Source organism: Rissa tridactyla, chromosome 2 (assembly GCF_028500815.1).
Source record: "Rissa tridactyla isolate bRisTri1 chromosome 2, bRisTri1.patW.cur.20221130, whole genome shotgun sequence".
Taxonomy (NCBI): Eukaryota; Metazoa; Chordata; class Aves; order Charadriiformes; family Laridae; genus Rissa; species Rissa tridactyla.
Window position 1 is genome coordinate 152467301 of NC_071467.1, and position 19390 is coordinate 152486690.

General features: G+C 39.4%; 1 long non-coding RNA gene across 1 annotated transcript; it reads right to left on the bottom strand.

Annotated features, from left to right (window-relative positions):
• Positions 1–277: 277 nt before the first annotated feature.
• On the bottom strand, positions 278–18668 carry LOC128905759 (uncharacterized). Its single transcript, XR_008464968.1, has 3 exons — positions 18540–18668; positions 2863–2934; positions 278–407 (listed from the first exon to the last, which is right to left on the bottom strand). It is a non-coding gene; the product is annotated as an uncharacterized LOC128905759 (long non-coding RNA).
• Between the last annotated feature and the right edge of the window lie 722 nt (positions 18669–19390).

A 19390-nucleotide genomic window follows, 5' to 3' on the forward strand; every position in this document is an offset into this window, starting at 1 on the left:
CTGCATTTCAAGCCATTGACGTGCTAACAACTGCAAAACCAATCCTGTAGCCCACGGCGTTATCTTCAATATTTCTTTTCTTCCCCACTCGCCTTCTCCTCTGGTGGTTCTCTGTGCAAGTTAGAGAGATGTAACTTACCCATTGAGAGACACAACCCCAGCTGAAGCTGCAGGTCCAACATCCCTTCTCTCCTTCTGTTGCCCCTTGGCCCCTCAGCACAGCTGGCAGTGATGGCAGTGACACACACGGCCATGGGACAGGGAGAGGACAAGAGGGGCAGAAAATCACAAAGAGGAGGGAGTCAGCAAAGAAAGAGGTGACAAGAAGGAATAAATAGAGTAGAAAAGTGGGAGAGTAAGAACAAAAAAAGACAACAGTAATTGCTCAGAATGTAGAAACAGCTCTCCTAAAATGGAAGGGGAAAATAGGAGATGCTAGGTTAACAGGAATGGATATGAGAGTTTCATCCTAACACACACCAAGAGTAGTAGCTTTGTCCAAGGCCCTCACACACGTCAGGGAAATAATGTATCCTCTCTTTTCTGATTCTGTTGGTTTTTTTTTTTTTTTTTAAATAATGTAGTGGGGAGAGCAGTACAAGAGGTCCAAGAGCAGAAGGAAATACCCTTATTGTGTCAGTCCCAGCCATGCTTCTATAATATTGCACTATGCTCTTTTAATTGGGCTTGAGCCCAGCCTTCAAACTGCTACCACTTATTCAAGCGAGGCAGCTATTTCGTCAATGAAGTCAGTAAAGAAGAAGCAAGCCAAACCCCAAAACGTCAGACTGAAAATCCTGTTCTCTCTCAGTCACTCAGCATTCACTTTCCTGGTCCTGACAAGGTCAGAATTTCCCTAAGGTAGCTCCTGGCAGCCAAGCCAACATAAAGATCAGTTTTTAGGCATTAAATGTAACTGTCATGAACAAAAAGACTTCAGTGAAGGCAGAACACGGTCCGTGGATTTATTTTAACATCAGATATCATCTCTTTGTATCCACCAGCCACCTCTTTACTTGTTAAAGAGATCTGATCTTAACACCTTGTCCCACTCACATTCTCCCTCTATAACAATAGTTCATCTGTTTTGACCAAATTATGGCTAGCTACATATGATGTTTTATATGCAGTAACTTTCTCACCTGGTTAATTTTGGCTAGAATTAAGGGAACTAATGAAACCCATGATTCTGAAATAATAAAAATTTATATCCTTAAGCCAGTTGAATTCTTCCCTTCTTTCAAGAGGTCATCATGTGTGTTTCAACATGAATATGACATTCATTTTTCTATCTAATCTTTGCTGTGTCCAGCACACAAAAAAACCCTTACTCGGATCTAAGCATCTTTTAGAACAACCTAAGAAAGATGACAACTTATATCTTTGTTTCTCGTCGTTAAGTTTCGGTGAAAAATTGCACTTATTACCAAATTTTTCCTATGACAGAATGCTGATATTCAGATTTTCCAGGATGATATGTAGAGACTTTAAATAAGTGAATGAAGTTTCCTATCAAAAGCAACTTCATTTTTTCAGGCTAATCAAAGGGACACTGTCAAAGTTGTTAAGTATTAAAATTTCCATAAATTGGCAGTTGTTCCATTTGAAAGTACTTGCCTTAAAGAGACACTGTCAACTTTAAGAACTCACATTTAAACTTGATCTGAATGCAGTGTGGTTTTAATTAGTGAGTTTAAAGAGCTTAGGAATAATGTTTTATTTGCCTTTAATATTTTGGGAGGAGCTGGGAAGGAATTGGGAGGCTTGCTTTCCTGTCTTTTGTGATATATCATCCTGTAAAGTTTTCAAAAGTCTAACTGGCAAGGGTGTAATCCTTTCTAAAGCAACTTCAGGCATGTTTTCAGAGGTAATTCTTTACTTAAAGATGCAGATTTCAGTGGAAGTGAAATGGATGCTTCCTGAAATGGCAGGAGGTGCTTATCTAAATTTTAGATTTCTAAATACTTCGGCAAATTGGGTCATCAAGTGTTTAAGAACCTGTGCCGCTGACAGACAGTGGGATTCATATTTGTGAGTCCTTTTAGTGCCTTTAAAGTTTTTGGGTTTTTTATCCTGAAAAAAATCGTTGCACTGTTGCAGCAGTGACTTAGACTCAACTCCTAGAGCTGCTCCTCTGAGCAGTTGCACGCCTTCACATCCTGAATGAAGTCGGCGAGCTAAAGCATCCCTTGAAACATTTCGTCTACGCTGGACTTCTTTTTAAGACCTAGCGCTTAGCTCTTCAATTTAACAAAGGACACACACTAGCCACTGTTACAAACCAATGCTGTCATACACATGCCAAAGTAAAATATTACTCATGTTCTCAAATCTGTTTCCCATTAAAAGTTTAGCAAATTGGATACAATTTTAAAGGTAAAGTTCATGCTACTCTGGGAGAAATTGTCTCTTCAAATAATTACTTGTATTTCTGTTACACCCTATTGTGTAGGTTCACACAGAGGAATTCTGGTCTGTGTTGAAGCTATTTCAAAGGAAGCTGAAGCACACAGATGACCATTAATGCTAGGCTTCTTTTATGTGGTCAACAATATGGCTGAATCTGTAAGAATTTTTGACATCTATTAAAAAGCATGAGATTCGAGTGGGTAATTTAGGAGCTGAATGAATCCACCAGTTATTCTTTCCTGTTAAGAGTGGCTGAGACTTGCCTGCATCTGCCCTTTACCGAGTGATATAGTCATTCTGGGAGAAAGTCTGTGAAAGCCTTGAATTACTCAAATTCAGGGAAGAGGGAACTACTGCAGAGGAGATGAAATTCATACAATGTGAACTCTAGCTATATGTTCATTTTTGATGCCAGCTCTCCCAACAACCACTTACTGATTCCCTTTTACTCACCTTTGGTATCTTCTGTTCCTCCATGGAGCCTTGCACTGTTTTCAGACGATGTCATTCCACTGGATTTAGTACCTGTGAATAGACCACTGTCAGTCAGCAAAGCCACTGAGCTCATCCAGAGAAGGGTGCCATACAAACAGTTGTATTTTGCAATAGAACAAATCTCCTGTTTGACACGAACACTATGCTCAGACTGACTATGATCAATTTTCTGGAAATCTCTGGCTTACTTTGGAAAGAATCTGAGGTTTAGATGGCTACCAGCTCAGGACCTCCCATGCTATTCCTAGTACTACTGCTGAATTTAACCAGTTGGGTTATTGTTTATGATCCCATACACATCTTTCAAGGCTTAGCATGACAACTACCAACACTCAGGAAAAGCAGATAGTCATGAATTAAAAATCGCAGACTGTCACTTCTCACACTGCAAGCTGCCTGGTTTTCTCTCATTGTGCCTCACAACATTACTGCTCTTTCTGACGTTGGTTTCAGCGTTTTACTGAGCAGAATCACACACATGGAGTAGTATTTACCTACTGGAAAAGAAATTTGTGCATATTGTAAGTGTAACCCACTTTCGGGACAAACCTTTCTCAAAGGACTCTTAGTCCAGTGACAACTCACCAGGCCTTGCGAGCTAGGCAATTATTCTGTCTCATATGCTAAAATACGTTTTTTACATCAAAAGCCTTACCATACTGCCCTTATTCCCGGTGACATATTATCTCCGCTTCTCCCAGACAGAGGGACCTTATAAATGTTCAGCATCATCTCATATCTTCTAATAGTAATGTATGTTTCATTTGCCACACTGAAACAGAATTACCTCAACCCACTTTATCAAATGTCTTTGGAGAATCTGATTTTAACCTGACATGTTGGGTCCATTAGAGACTGTAATTATTTAGGGTTAATTTTACAGGTGTGGAAGCAGGAAGGATATGTTGAGTTGTGATAGATAGTATCAGGGTCAGACTTGAGGTTAAGAGAAGGACGGTGTGGGACTTTTCTTTTCCCCTTTAATAGAACAATTAACACTTAGCCCAATCAATCTTGCATTTTTGAATGTCTTGCTGATAGGTCATGCACCATTACATCAGCATGTGAGAGATAGCCAATGCAAATAGGTCACTGGATGTCATCTCAATGGCATCTTACTTTAAATGTAATATGGTTTAAATGTAACAGAAAAGCACCAAGATGAACAATAGAGGAAGAAACACAGATTCAGAAAACTTTATTAGCTAAAAATAATGTTTTCTTAAGCAGGATAAGAAGCACAGCCCTGACCCTACCATTGATGTCTGGGTACTGATATAGCTGGAGGTCTCTAAATCTAATAATAACTGTAGAAATATCTTTAAACACTAAATCTCATTTTGCAGTTCGCTGTCCATGGGTTAACAGAGGGTTTTTTCCCCTTTATTAAAGAACAAAGAGGCAGCAAGCCCAGCTTTATTTGTTCAAACATTACTGGGTGGTGAATTTAAATGACAGTCTTTTCACACAGACACAGGCTACTTGCTTCTCACCTCCTTCTGACGGAGCAGTATGAGAAAAGTTCTCTCTAGTGGTTAAGGTATGACCGCAAAGAATAGCGATCTGTTCCCAGTCGGGGCACAGGTATCCCGGGACATGGCCACATTCCTGCAGGGTAAGGAAGGGTCTGCATGGTATTCGAGACCTAGGGGAACCCCCCTGAGTGCACGTTCTTATCTCATAGTGTCCTCTGTGAATGCAAACCAATTTCTGCATGTCCCCGCCCCACCATGGGTCACCCATGGGCTGCAGTCCCTTGCAAGTGTCCCTGACCCTGGTTTTAGTGTTGAGTGCCCCTCACCAGTCCCACGTAGCTGCTAGATTTTTTATCATAGATGTTTGAGCATGTTCACCATGTGCTTCTTTGATGGTTAAATGGTTAACTTATGCATGCAATGGTTAAATTTTGCTGCAAAGTGGGGTTCCTCCGCTGTTGCCCTCTGCCTCAGGACAGGCTGTCCCATGGTGGTCTTTCCTGTCTCCACCAGCACTGCTGCCCACCGTGGGCCCGGCTGCTCGTGAACTAGCTCGTGTGCTTGAGCAACTTGAATGCTGTCAGCTGAAGGGCAGCAAGATCACACCTTACCCACTCTGCTGTTATTTGTTTATGTGCACAAGTCTTCAACTAATACCAAGAAGTACACCCTTATAATGAGTGTAGAAAAATCACAAGATTTCCAATAACTGATAAACAGCCTAATCAAGTAATTTGAAGTGTGCATTATTCACAACTCTCAAGTTCAGCTTCAGAAAGAGACCACGCAGAACTGCATCTTGTGCTGTAATTTTAGTTTCCTTCATTGCCATCACATGGAGGAACACGTTTGTCAGCTGCACCATTTGCATGAGTATTGTGAATCTTTTATAGCGGAAATGTTCAAAGCTTAAAATTCCCATTCCATATGATTATTTTTTTTTAAACTAAAATCCCAACCCCTGCATTTCATCCAGAATGAAATAACAATCTTTAAAGTTTTCCAAAGAAATGAAAACCTTGTCTCGCTTTCATGAAGTGGCTGCTCCTGACTGCCATGTCTCCTCAGCCTGTTCCAGAAATCACGCAGGAGCACCAAACACTCAAACTGCCTGGTTCCGGGGTTGCTTGGAGACTCCCAGCTCAGACTGTCTGCTCATACAGGTCTATTAGGTCTTGAGACTTCCAGGCCTCTCCTCTGCTGCAGGAACATCAGAGTGTCTGACCCAGGAGTAGGCTGCAACACGGGACCCAGACCTCTTGACTGGGCTTGGGAAGTCAAGGGGTTCAAGCAAGCTGCCAGGGGGTCTGACAGTGACCTCCATGCCATTTTGTAGTAAAGATGTTTTCACAAAACATTTTGGTGTTTCAGGTCATCCTTGTTCTTAAGAGTTGGGAAGTCTTTAGGGAAATATGCTTTTCCCATTTGCGTGTGGGGAAGGGAAAAAGGATGAATTGCATGTACAGCTTTCCTTCCCTCGGTGTGTCAATCTTGAACTCCACTCAGAGGTTGAATTGGATCCTCTCTTTTCATTTATTATCATCTTCTGAAGAATACTTTTAATAACAACAGGCTATCTGCAGTGTCTCTGATTTAAGTAGCAACTATTGATTGACTAGTTAGAACTTCCGTGCTTTATGAATTGTTCTCTAGAGGTGACGAAATGGGGAAATCAATGCTTCAATTTGCTTTTATATTCCAACTCCTAGTGCAAGCTAAACTTTTTTTAAGCAAGCTTCAGAAGGTGAAGGAATATTTTAAAGCACCAGCAGACTTTGTGGGTGCAGAAGGGACAAACATATCAGACGTGCACTTTATCAAACATGGTAATTACGACAAAAAAATTAATAGTTTAAGCCAGTGATAAGAATTTACTCCAGCTAGAGTTCTTTATTGAAGAAGTAGACCATTTTGTATCTCAAATGATTCTAAAAGCATTTTAGAAAGGCTCAAAACCAAATAGTTTGAATGAGTGGAGAAATAGTCTTATTATTGTAGCTGGCCTAAAGCACCAAGGCACAACCTTCACTCCCTGATTGCTATTATTGCCATGGCAATAGTGGTTTACTCTATCAGCCCAAATTCATGCAGGAGCAATAAAGTACGGATTTGCACAGATATGCAGTAAAAATACAGTGGAAAGTCATGATGTATAGGCATAGAAGCTGCTATTACTTGAGTCACTATTACATTTTCTGGAAGCCAGAGTAGTACCACATGATAATTCACCTACCTTATCACAGCAGAAAACCTCTTTACACTGAGAATGAGGTACAGGATAGGTTAATCTTAATGGCTTATATTGATAGATTAAGTGCATATGTTTTGCCCATGCATCAGTTCTGAATTCAAATGAACAGCTCTACACTATTAATTTTGTACATTTTGCTATAGACTAGGTACTACATGTGTTCAATGCATTAAAAAACATGTGTCGTGCATAGTTTTCTGTCAGAAATGAAAACAATGCACTTTGAGGTTTCTACATATTGCCAAGAATATTTGGAATAAATGGACCTTCAATCTTATGGAATACAGCTTTTGATAAAATAAGAGGCATGCATGAATAATGACCATACCAGGTAGAAGCAAATGATTATTCTGGTTTTAGAATAGCCATAAAGTAATGATCATTTCCTCATTTCTGAAGAAAAAATGCTGGGGAGAAGGGTAGTATGAACAGAGCCATTATTTCAGCAGATGGGACATATTATATTCATGGGTCAGATGCTGCACTAATGTAAAAACAGTGTCTCCATCAGCTTTAAATACCTAGTTCCACATCTTTTTAAGGTACCGTTTATCCTGAAAGATCAATAACTTAATCAACTTCATTATTGTCATGATTATTATGGAAAAAACTATCAGGTCTTGCTTAAATGAACACACCTTCTATTTATATCTGTGCTTATTATAAGGAGTGAAAATGTTGGATAATCTAATGAAGTAGCAGGACTCTGGAAATCTTCATCATTAATCAAAAACTTAATAAGCTACCAAAAAAGGATTTAAAAATAAAATTTAAGCAGTACTAGCAAAGAGGAAAGTTTAAAAAGCAACATGAAACAAATACTCAATACAAATTACCTGAAAAGCAACCTAGGCCAATAAATATTGTGGGTAATAAAAGAAATAGCATTTCCTTCTTCCCTGCCCAATTCAGCTCAGAACTAATGATTACAATTGCAGCTAACATCATAAAAAAAAGCATCATAGCTAGGAAAAAAGATATGTTGTATTCATAGCCGAAGTTAAATAGTAAAGCTGTGGGTTGCCAGATCCCCAGGCCAGGACCCAATCTCAGCAGACGTAGCTTCAGTTCCTGCCATGTACTTCTGATATAACCTTGAGACACTTAGGTCCATCTTCACACCTCCCCATTCGAGCACTGAATATCAGGACAGGTAGGGAAGTTAAATGGTCCTGTTTCACAAGGAGTATAAAGATGGTGAGATAAATTCCACAAGTTAGAAAAAGCCCAGTTTTCTCATGTGACCTTTCACAGACCCATCTGGACAGAACCATCTGTCCTCATTAGCAAACAGGAAGACTTGTCCTGGGTGCAGGAGGATGTCAAGCAGGAAGCCTAAAGCCAGCAAGAAGTTCGGCACTGCAAGTACCCGACCAAGCACCTATATCAAGGGTTCCCAGCTGTACCTCTATCCATAAGAGATTAAAAACATTGTGCTTATTTTGAGCGTAGATATTTTTTACAGTACCAATAAGGCAAGGTGTCGTCTTCTCTTCTATCATGTGCTAGAGCAAGAATGTCCAGCCTATGGCCCATGGTTTGATTTGTCCCTGAATGAAATATTGCATCTGTTCAAAAGCCCACTTTAATGCTGTTTTCTTTCCAGAAGACCTCCAAACATAGGTGAGACTTTAATTATTGCAGCTATCTTTATACTAACTTCTGACAAAGATCCCTCTAGCCCCGCCCAATCACTCCCCTTTGCTGATGCTGTAATGTTAAATTCATGAATCCAAAACCATCACAGACCCAAGATGCCTGAAGCTGCACGTAAGTGAGATGGCTCTGGGAAATAAGCTGAGTCCTGCTTTCTGGTCCCAGACTGAGGTTTCCTCCCTTGCGTAGGGACCTTACATCACTGCAACAACAGAATACACTAGTTATCATCTTACTCTTACTTCTTCTCTGGTACAATTAATCTTGCATCGCTGATGTCATGACAACCACACATTCAATGGGGCAACTTGCTGGTGCTCGAGCTTGCTGGTGCATTCCCTTGGGATGGGATCAGATCCTTTCAGAATGGCCAAGGATTATTGCACGAGTACCCCAGCTCCACTGCATGGGTACTTTGGCATTGGCCAGCTTGGGCTGTGCACAGCAGCATGTGCCCTAGTTTAGTTAAGATATTAAGCACAATCTTTTGGGTCATGGAAACTGTGGAAACAAACTGTTCTCATGCTTAGGAGAGCCAACCACTCAAGCCATTCTGCGAAATTATTTGATTATTCAAAAAAGTGCAACACACACCCAAAATGACTAGATTTTAAGGCCTCTTTTCTCATTCAAAGCCTGTGCAGGTTTCAGGGTTGCTTAGGCACGGTGCTTCACTTCTCTTGCCATGGCTTCTGATCAGGTGCAGAAGCTTCTGCTACAGTACCTGAGAAATTTTTTTGGATCCAAAACATATATATTTAATGACCCCAGGCACTTTCAGGCTTAATGCAGAGTGTTAGAGAGCAGTTCGAAATGTTCCTTAAGATTTCAGTTGAACTGCTGTCACAGAGTTGTCTAGCACTTTTTGCAGGTGCCCACTCTGGTCCCCAGATGCTTCTCCAAAGGGAGAACAGGTCTCTCACAGGCGCCACATCTATAGCAATGACTCATATGTCTGATAATACGTACTGGATACTCCTGTTTAGGCACTGAGCCACTGAAGCATGATTAAATCTCCATTTAATTGTAATGTAGGCATGTGGATGAGAATAATAATTACCAAACTGTAAGGAGGTTTTGAGAATAAACTCACTGAGGTTTAGTTCATGCTCCAAAACCAAAGTGAGAGAGGCACAGAAAAGATTTCTCCATTACTTTTACAAGTTACCTAATGAATCTTCACAGGATCCTGGTCAGGCCAGAATTGTTATTAATGCATTTTCATCCTCTTATGGTTACTAAGGCAGAAAGAATTAGTCAAGCATACATAAATTCGCTGCTAAAAATGTTATCCATTTATTTATGCTTACAAACATGTATTTTGCATGCATCCAGGGGTAATATTTTAGATATCTTTGTTAGAAAATGTTGGAGTAAGAAACCTGTTCACACCCACATGGCTGACGGAAATACCAGATTCTCATGGAGAAGACTGACTACCCACGTAGGCTGGGCTCGCTACCAACCTATGTGCTGTTACACTGGTCATCATGATGGTATGCAGAGTAAAGGGCTAAGAATATCGTGCATCAGCTTCTGAAGTTGAGAGAGTATGAAAATAAAGAAAAGACAAAATAAAAATGGTGGAAAAAAGAAAAAGTGCTGAAAGTACAGAAACTTTTCTTCTATGATGTAGAGACATGCTCCTTTTCCAATGTGCTTATTACCTATGTTTTGATCCCAGTGCTATGTTATTACTGAGCCTGGGGAAAAAGGGGATTTGAAAGACTGCAGTAAACTATCTCCATTACAGCTAAATGTGGTTTAGGGAGCTTGTTTCTATTACAGAAACAGAAAGGAGGAATGTTTTGTCACACGGGAGGTGTTGAAAGGCAGGTCTGGCTGGACATGCCAAGTTGTATTTATGCCTACAAGTGGCCTGACGCTCTGCTGAGGAAAGCGCGGAGACCTGCAGTGGAGGCGGTGGAGCTGAGCTGTCTGTACAGCCGAGCACGTCTCCTCATAATACGTTTTGTTATGATTTGAGCATGCAGTTAATTTTTTAACCTCTCATAGAAGTGCCAGGTCAAGATCATGTGGCAATCAAAGGGCTCTTTGTTCCCATTCCTGGTTCAGTGGAGCACTTGTTTTGGGGTTTTTTTTTACACTCAAAGAAAAATATCGATGGAATAAAAATAATTTTCAGGCTGAGGTGGTGCAGAGGCACACGAGCCCCACAGAGCAGCACAAGGCACCCCGCATGCCTGCTGGGTCCCACGGGGAGGACCCCCTCGCCCTGCCCAGATGTACCTCTCTCAGGGCTGGGGGACCCTCACGTTATACGTGCTGAGGATCGCAGAAGGAGAATCCAAAGTCTCGCAGAGTAAAGTCAACTGCAGAGGCTTTTATGGTTCCATTTTAGTGTTCCCTTCTTTTTCTATGACCACCATTACCATCAGTAGTTTAGTGGTTATGTTCAGCGCTGCTCTCTAACAGCAAGAGATTAATTGCCCACTCAGACACCTGAACAAGGAGCCATGGCCTTCAGTAGAAGAATAACACCAGCAGTGAAAAGCAGCTCCTCCCCGCCGTCCTCCTTCCAAGCTCTCTTCCCCCCACCCACTCTCCATTACAGTAAGATTTCTCACTGCCAGGTAATCTGCACAACTACCACTGCTTTAAAGTGCTGAGGGTGGTATAGCAGAAGGAGGGCATGCTATCTTTCAGCACATGACTATAGTCCAGCAGCGATAATCGTTTCAAACTACCTAGGAAAAAATAAGCAGCATAATAATGTTAGTCAGGTAGCTTTTTTTACCTTATCAACACCTGCAGACAGAAACCTGCACTGACAAATGCTGCACCAGAGGGTAGGATAAGTGGAATTAGAAAATATTACCTTCAGGAGCTATTGGGCTCCCAAATGCGATATGCAACAGTAATGTAGATAGCATGGAAAAACAGACAATAAGTACAGCTTTGAATTCAAACATGACCTTCAAAGAGCTTTTTCTTAGAAACACAGAGTAAAAGCCCTAAACCTTTGAAAGAGCATGACCAAACAATAAACCCCCAACTTCATGTACACCTCTGAGAATTCATTCTCTATAATGGACTCTCAGAAGTCTTTTATCAGTGTTTTAAAGACTTTATTTATCAAATTTGAAAGATATCTTCTCTTTGCCCCATTTTTATCACAGTCTTAAGGTATCTTATCAATATTCACTCAGCAAGCACAAGCATATTTCTAAGTGACAGTAGAGAACAGTATGTGATAAACTGGAACATTTTTGCAGCTCAGACCAATGTGCAAGATAAAAGCTTATAGGCTCCTGCAAAAGCAGCAGGGCTTTGGCTGAAATGTCAGAAGCAACTATTTTCTGGGGAGTTATTCATTAAGCTCATACTTCAAAAACTGGAGAAGCTGTTCTAGTGCTCCGAGATAGGTTTGAAAAACCTAGACTCCCTTGAACTGTAGGTTCAAAACTGGCAGATACTAGTAACCCTACTCTTACTCCTCCGAGTGAGACAAACTGGGCTCTATGAAGCTTAGAACAGAATATTTCATAGGCAAGATCTTCCGTAAAGTGGAGTTGTGCTTGCAATTCACGGACGGCAGAGAGCCATGGCACTTTCTATTGCAGAAAGGGATGTTTCCAGACACTTTTGGTCAAAGCTGAATAATTATTATTCTCTTTCAGCACTGAAATTCAGAAGTTGGTGAAGAAAATTCTTGTATGAATACAACTTAAGAATTCTCTAGTATGAAATGTGCTTACGAGAAAAACAGAAAAAATACTGTGATCATTGAATGCATCCTTTATTAAGCAGATAATTCATGTAATTACATGAAGTTTTTGCAATGAAATCAACTGCCAATAAGATTTTGCAACTATCACTTCAGCACAGGAATTGTGTGGTTGATTCAGAAATTATTAAATTTGTGGTGAATCTTCATTGCTAAGGCCTTGTACTATGTGAATGCATATATGAGATATAAAACGTTTGTAGATTCAATATAAGACAAATGAAAAAAACTTGGAAGATGACCAAAGAAAACAATTTGTGAATAAGCAATCAAAAAATCATGTTGAAAGGATGAGTTAAGCTATGTAAGGCCTTGTTAGTGACCAAATCTTAAAATCAACTTGATAATTAATCCTGCAGCCAATAAGGGCTAGAGGGATAATGTTCTGCTCCCTCTAATTTACTTAACAATAATATTCTACAACTGCTAGAAGAATAGCCAACCAAAGAGGTGCAATACCAACACTAAATTCTACAAAATGGACAAAACTTTACCTTATACTAAAGCAGCAGAAAGTGCTTTGATTTAAGCATTCCTTTTATTCACCTGTTAGATAGCCAAGGTAGACTATTACAAAATTGATCTAAGGCACATCATGATTCAGTAAAATTATTATTTTAGGACATAGTTTTTGTTTATTACTCTTGATAAATTACTGTGTTCTTTATATGGTAGACACCTTATGTGTATTGACCAAAAGAAAACAAGAGTTATCCAAAGGGACATTATAGAGGCAAAACTTGACACTAAAATGTACCCAGTCCATTACAATCAGTTTTTAGACAGTGTGTTTAGGTCTGTCATCTGTCATTATTCTGGTGGAAACAGCAGTGGTGTAACTGCTCTTGGCCTCAAAAAAGTTAAGAACTAGTCCTAGATCTAATCACATAGTGCTAAACAGCTCAAAGTCTTCTGCTGTGATGATATACAATGTTTTTCCCTGGTAGTGCATCTTTTCTAAAGATAATACAAGATGTACAGTATCAGTGGATTACAGAACTTGTAGGGCTTGCTTATTCCCAGTAAGAACTTCAGCAATTGACTATGGGTAGAGCTCGTTTACTGCAAGCATGCTAAAAGCATGGATTAACTCCTGTGCTTGGGAAAACTGGGGGCGGGGAGGAGGTGGCTCGCTGGTGGTAGCAGGGCTGACCAATCTCTAAAAATCAATTCATGTCATCAGCTTTAGAAAGGTAATCAAGTGTTATATCTACATTCCCCTAACAAGTTCTAATCTACTGAAGGTTTAACTACAGTTGATTTAATGAGGCTACTCTGAGAACTGGAAGGAACTTTGGGGATTTTACTTAAGAAACAGAAGACGCAAGAGCAGACACTTGGGATTTGATAACTGAGGATGAGAAGCCCTTGTTAATCATGTCTTCCTAGAAGTCAATAATTAAAATCTCAATTTTTCCTAAAGGAATTCTTCCTTCACTGTGCCTGCAAACACAGACTCTGACAATTGTCATATGACTTTCAGGTTAAATGTTTAAGTCTCTAGGACAATAATTTAATACATCTTTTATTCTTCTGAAGTCTGCCAAATTAATTATTAGCGCTACATGAAAAGGGGCATTTACTGCGGAATAAATCTGCTATAAACAGCTAGGATCTGTTATGGCTTTCAAAGTAGATTTAGCGCTCTCAGAGTGAAAAAGTGGTTCTGTTCTCATAAACCACCATTTTAGAAAGGAGTGGGAGAGCACATCAGCACAGTCTGGGGAATTGTAGTTTGGGGAATACATTGGCTCATGGGTTTTGGTGACTGTGTGTAAACTCTTCTTTCAAAAGGCTGCTTCTGTTAGTGAGCAAGACCAAAACACACAAGAAACAGTGGTATCACGTATAACTTGAGTTTAGTCAGAATGGAGCTGAGCCTTTCACAATTCCTGTAGAGATGTTTCCTACATGAATTCCATCACTGTTAACTTGTTAAATATGTAACCAACTTTGTCTGGGGTGAGAGAAAGGAATGAAGGTGACTGACCATCCAACTGCTGCGCGTAGACACATACCACACTGTTCACCAGGACTTAGCAAATAGTTTAAAGACTTTTTTCTCCCTTGTTCTTATCTTAAAATATGTCAGTTGCAAGAAGAAACAATAGGGAATTGTTGAATTATCAGTTCACCCAGCTATCCTGGATTCTCACTGTAATATAGGAACCTACAGCTCCTCCTCAGCTGATATCAAGAAACCAATATAATTACAACATGAAGAATAAAGCAAATAAAATAAGAAAACAAATCAGTTCCCCATGGATAGCAATAAGCAAATATCTTTCCTCTGCACTATTTCAGATTCTTTCATAATACCAGTCCATTATATTCAAGGCTACTTTTAAAAAGCTACTGGTAATAAAGACAACCTCAAACCAAGTTCCTTTTGTAATAAAGTTTGGTGTAAGCTATATATAGTTTTCTTTTGATTATCTGAGCAGGAAATAAAAATGCAATAAAAAAAAGGAAGAATAGCAAAAGCAAATACACCCATTTTATTTTCCGTTTCTCTTCTCACTTGTCATTTATTTTCTCTACGGAGGCCACCAAGGTTTTTAATATATTTGAATCTCATACTCACAGTCCTCCAAGGACATTAACCATTGAGGATTCATCAACTTCTGTTCTAATATTCAATAAGATAATGTACATGTAGAATTCTGTTGCTGTGAAACACATGTCTGATTTCAGCCAACTTTGCTTTCGGACACACTCCTGAACACTAATTTGTAGAGTAAAGTTCACACCCATCACACCCAATTAAGGCAAATGTACTGACCCAACTAAGTGCACTTCCTACTTGGAGAAACTCTGGAACACACTGCATTAGATTCTTAGTACACCTTCCACTTCCCAAACTCTTTCTTTCTTTTTCTTTTTTTTTTTTTTTTGGTACCGCCATCAGGGAAATTGCTTATATTGTAAGGATTAATGTCTCCCAATAATGTGAATAGTTAATTTCCCAACAGGATATTTAATGTATTCACATCAGCCCATCACAGTGGGGAACGTGTGGCCAATAACCACATAGGGTTAGCACATGCTAACTTTGATGATCTCAAAGCCAGAGATTCAGCTGGTGTTCATCGGAATGCATCTCCGTTTCATTCTATGAAGCAATGCCAATCTACACCAGTTGAGAATTTGGCCTTTCATCTTCTTTCTTTTATAAAGCTAGAGCAGAAATAGCCAGAATCAGTTCTTGGTAAACTTTTAATCTCATTGATATTAAATTTGATCCCTCATAACCAGATCCTTCATGAATTCCAGAGCCTTAATCTTTGCTAAATAGTTTTTCATGAGTAAATACTAATGACTTCGTGACACCAGAAAGGGAAATGAAAAAAATATGTTCTTGTAAGAAAAAAGATGTGTTAAAAACACCAAATAAATGAATTCCGGCTTTTACAAGGATTCCTAACTTTTGAATTTTAACAGTCAAGAAAAATGCATGCCTTCTGCCTAGTCTGGAGGGAAAGAATTACTTCCTACTATACCTGGGAGCTGTTCAAAGTGATAGCCAGAAAAGTGTTTTTTAAATTAAAGGCATACTTTGCGAAGAATGACATTTTGGGCACAATAGGCACTCATAGCAAACCTCAGCTTACTTCTGAAATATTCAGAGATTTTTTTTCCCCTAGCATGGGGAATTTGATATGTGTGAAGCAGAGTGAAGATTAGTTTTGACTATGAGGTTCTATTTAATTCTATGGGAGCTCAAGAATGCTATTGGAAGGAGATTTTGCAGGCTCCAGTGCATCACAGAATCCAAATGGTTGCAGTCAGGATAAATGGAAACTGTGGCATACAGAAACAGAAAAGACTAAGCAAATGTGTTATTGTGGCTATTTTGTCAAAGACTTAGCAGTTTTGAAGAGGATCTCCTAGTTGTTGCTGCAACTCCAAACAAATAGCGGGCAGTAACTGCTGGTCCACATAAGGGCACCACATAAGTACAGGTGATATGGCAAAAGAAAGTGGGAAATCAAATAACAGTGTCAAAAAGCTCAGGAATGACAAACTGAAAACAACCCCTCAGTGCAGGACCTCAGGTCACCTTGAAGGGTTGTTGAGAGAAAAATGATTATGACTTTGGTCTGATTTCGCACATGGAAAACTTACCATCTCATTAATTCTGTGTTTACCTGAACTCATGGAAACAACTTGAATTCAGTCAAGCTATGAGTTAGTGACCATTAGTTTGCTATTGGGTTGTGAGCCTGAAAGTAAAATATTTGCTTTTAATGTGTTGCTTTTGTAGACAGGCTACAAACGTAATGAGGGAAGTGAAGAGAGAAGATCACAATATTCGAGAAATCCAGTTCAGATTAAAGGGCTTCAGAAATACAAGCAGATGTTCTATGGTAAGTGTTGAAACTATATAATGTTTGTAGACACATTATGGAAGAATTGGGTAACGTACACCAAATTGCAGTCCTCAGCCCAGAAAATTTCTTCATCTCTGAAGTGCTCACTCTGTTTACAAAGATTTACTCACGAACAAGAGTGTGTCATTTATTCCTGATGATAAATTGACTCATCAGCTACAAAACTGCCCTTTGGCTGTGTTTAGTCATCATTACTAAAGGTACAGAGATGGCAGGTGTCATGGATTTCAAGCAAGTACATTCATACATAATTCAAGTAATAGTGCTGAATATTGGCACTGACTTAAGCTATAGAAGAAAAAAAGAATGAATCAAAAGACAAGAGAAGATAGGTAGGTGCGTGGATGGATATACTACACCAATAATCTCATCCTGCTAAAGCAGAATGATGTGATCTTATAATAGAAGAAGTAGACAGAAACTTAGTTTCATCTTCAATAGGACAAAGGCCTTGGAGGCCTTACATGTAGCTCCTTCATAGTAGAAACATGTCAAGTATTCAGCTGTTAAAAAGACAATGCTTCTTCCCTGTCTGTAGTTTTAACTCCTGGGGGGAGTTTTATCCTTCTTGATGCGTCCACTCAGAAAGACAATCAGAGAATGAGGTACCAAATATTACCCTACTAAAGACAAAGACTGCTGGAAATGTAGGGACATAAAACCAGCTATTATTTATGTATTATCAGTTCCTTCAGGTGTTATTTATCTTTCTATTATCTGTTTGATTTTTTAATATAGGCAGATTTTCTGTTTATTTGCATAGCTAACTATGCTGGCATGGTAATCTCAGTCATCCTGAGATAACAGTATCCACATAGAGGCCCTGTTTGGGACTGGATTTCTTTCCAAGAGGTTATTTCCTTGAAAAAAACGTATATTTACTTTTATGAAATGTTGAAGTTACTGATGAAACCCATTTAAAATAAAGTTACAAAGGTAGAGGAAAAGTTGCAAAATTAAATGTGTCTTTTGTTAAGCACTGAAAGCAGAGCAAAGCATGTAAAGATGGGCGACGCTTATCCAGATCGGCTTTAACGGATCTCAATAAAGCTTGGGCTGCTGCAAATGATTAAGTTAAAATCATGCCAACATACTAATGGTTCTGCATATTAGCAGTGTTAACTACTCACAAGATTGAGGAGGGATTATTACCTGACATTTTCATGTCCTTCCTGAACTCCAGAGTGTGACAGTTTGAATTAAAACAAAGTTATCTCTGTCAGGAGAGGATGAAATAGAAGCGACAAATACTTAATCAAGCCAGAACTTAGGATGCTGAATTGGGGCTGAAGGTGATTACAGTCACCGGTGATGGAATGTTATCTACCTACGTGTTATATCAGTGAAAAATAATAAGTTATTAGCTTGAAATTTGTGAAGTGATTCATCCAAGAATCTTACGTTATAAAGACAGAGGAGAGATTTACTGTATTTGGACTAGAAAAAGGCTGAATATTTCAGCTTGCACACTAAAAAGCACCACAATAAGAGATAAGAAGCTTAACTAAACCATGGGTAGAGGGGACATTAAAAAGCAAACGCTAGAGTTCAGGTTCAAGCTGAATCAGGACCAACACACAGATTGCAAAATTCTTGCAAGTTCTTTCAAACTAACTGCCTTGGCAAAAATCCTATCAGATGTCCTGATTATTGTAAGCTTTCTACATCTCCTAATTAGTAGCAATCACATGAAATCAAGGAGTTCTGTGGGGTTTCCCACGTTTGTTAAAAAAATTCTCAGGAGAATGGCTACTCTGCTATATCTGAGATAAAAAGTAGGTACCTCCTGATTCTGGATACACTTCTGAAGATGTATGCAATCAGTTTTTTTTACTGAAGTGCTGGATATTTGAAATAAACAACTTAGTACCTGTAAGGATGTCTTCACACACACACCACACAGCCCTTCGTTAGTTATTTCTTATTAACCTGCAGTACACAAAGTATCTGAAGCATCATTCCCATGTATTACAATTCTGTATCTATATGGTTGGGTGATAAAAACAAACACGTTCCTCTATCTCTTACTAGCTAATGGCCACTGAGACTGGCACTAACAGCATTTGTTTCATGTCTTTTTTCCCCCTCAAATATGCCCGTCAGGATTTTCTTACCTTCTGATTTTTGTTTCTAATCCTGCCAAAAAATGCAACTCCTACGGCTCACAGGAAACCCTGAGTGGCACATTCTGTAACAAAACTTCAGTCTTCGGCACAGAGCTGTAGGAAGTGGATGACCTCTTCTATGTAGCTGGAGTGCTGCTGACCAGATGACTCACGGAGGAAACACAATGTTGACACAGACATACAATGCTGTTGAAAAGATTTTGTTTAGCAATTGTTTATTTACTCAGGAACTCGGTACCACATTAGCACTTTTGTTCTGACTTGGGATTCACTGATTATTTCCAGAAACCCTGACCGCTATCAGAGTAACAGCATTAGAAATGCTTAAAAACAAACATGCATTACGGAGTCCCATACACAACTGGGCTGTCTGATGGATAACTCTGCCATGCGGTGCATTTAAAAAGTAAATGAAGCTGGGAAAGGGTCCAGGAGTTCAAAACATTTGAACCAGGAGTTTTTATTGGCTTGTCCACCAGTAAACACCTTCATCTAAACTTATCTACTATGTCACTTTGCTGACTACAACAGTGTAGGTGCAATAAAGTCCGTATTCTCCAGGTGAAAATTTGTGCCAGTCATGGAAAGACTATGCGGTTTAAGTCATTTGGTTTGTGTTTCTAGTGAGGTGTAGGTGTACCTTGTGTTCTCACAGCATTTTGTAATAAGCCATAAGACACAGATGAAGGAACCTAGTGAGCTAAAGAGGGAATCTAGTAGGATATTGTAAATACCGTTCCTCCCACTTGACGATGATTGTATGTGTCACTATGGGAAGAAATATTTCATTGGTATTCTGCAGGCGTTGCACGAAAATGCTGCTATTACAAAAGCCTGGA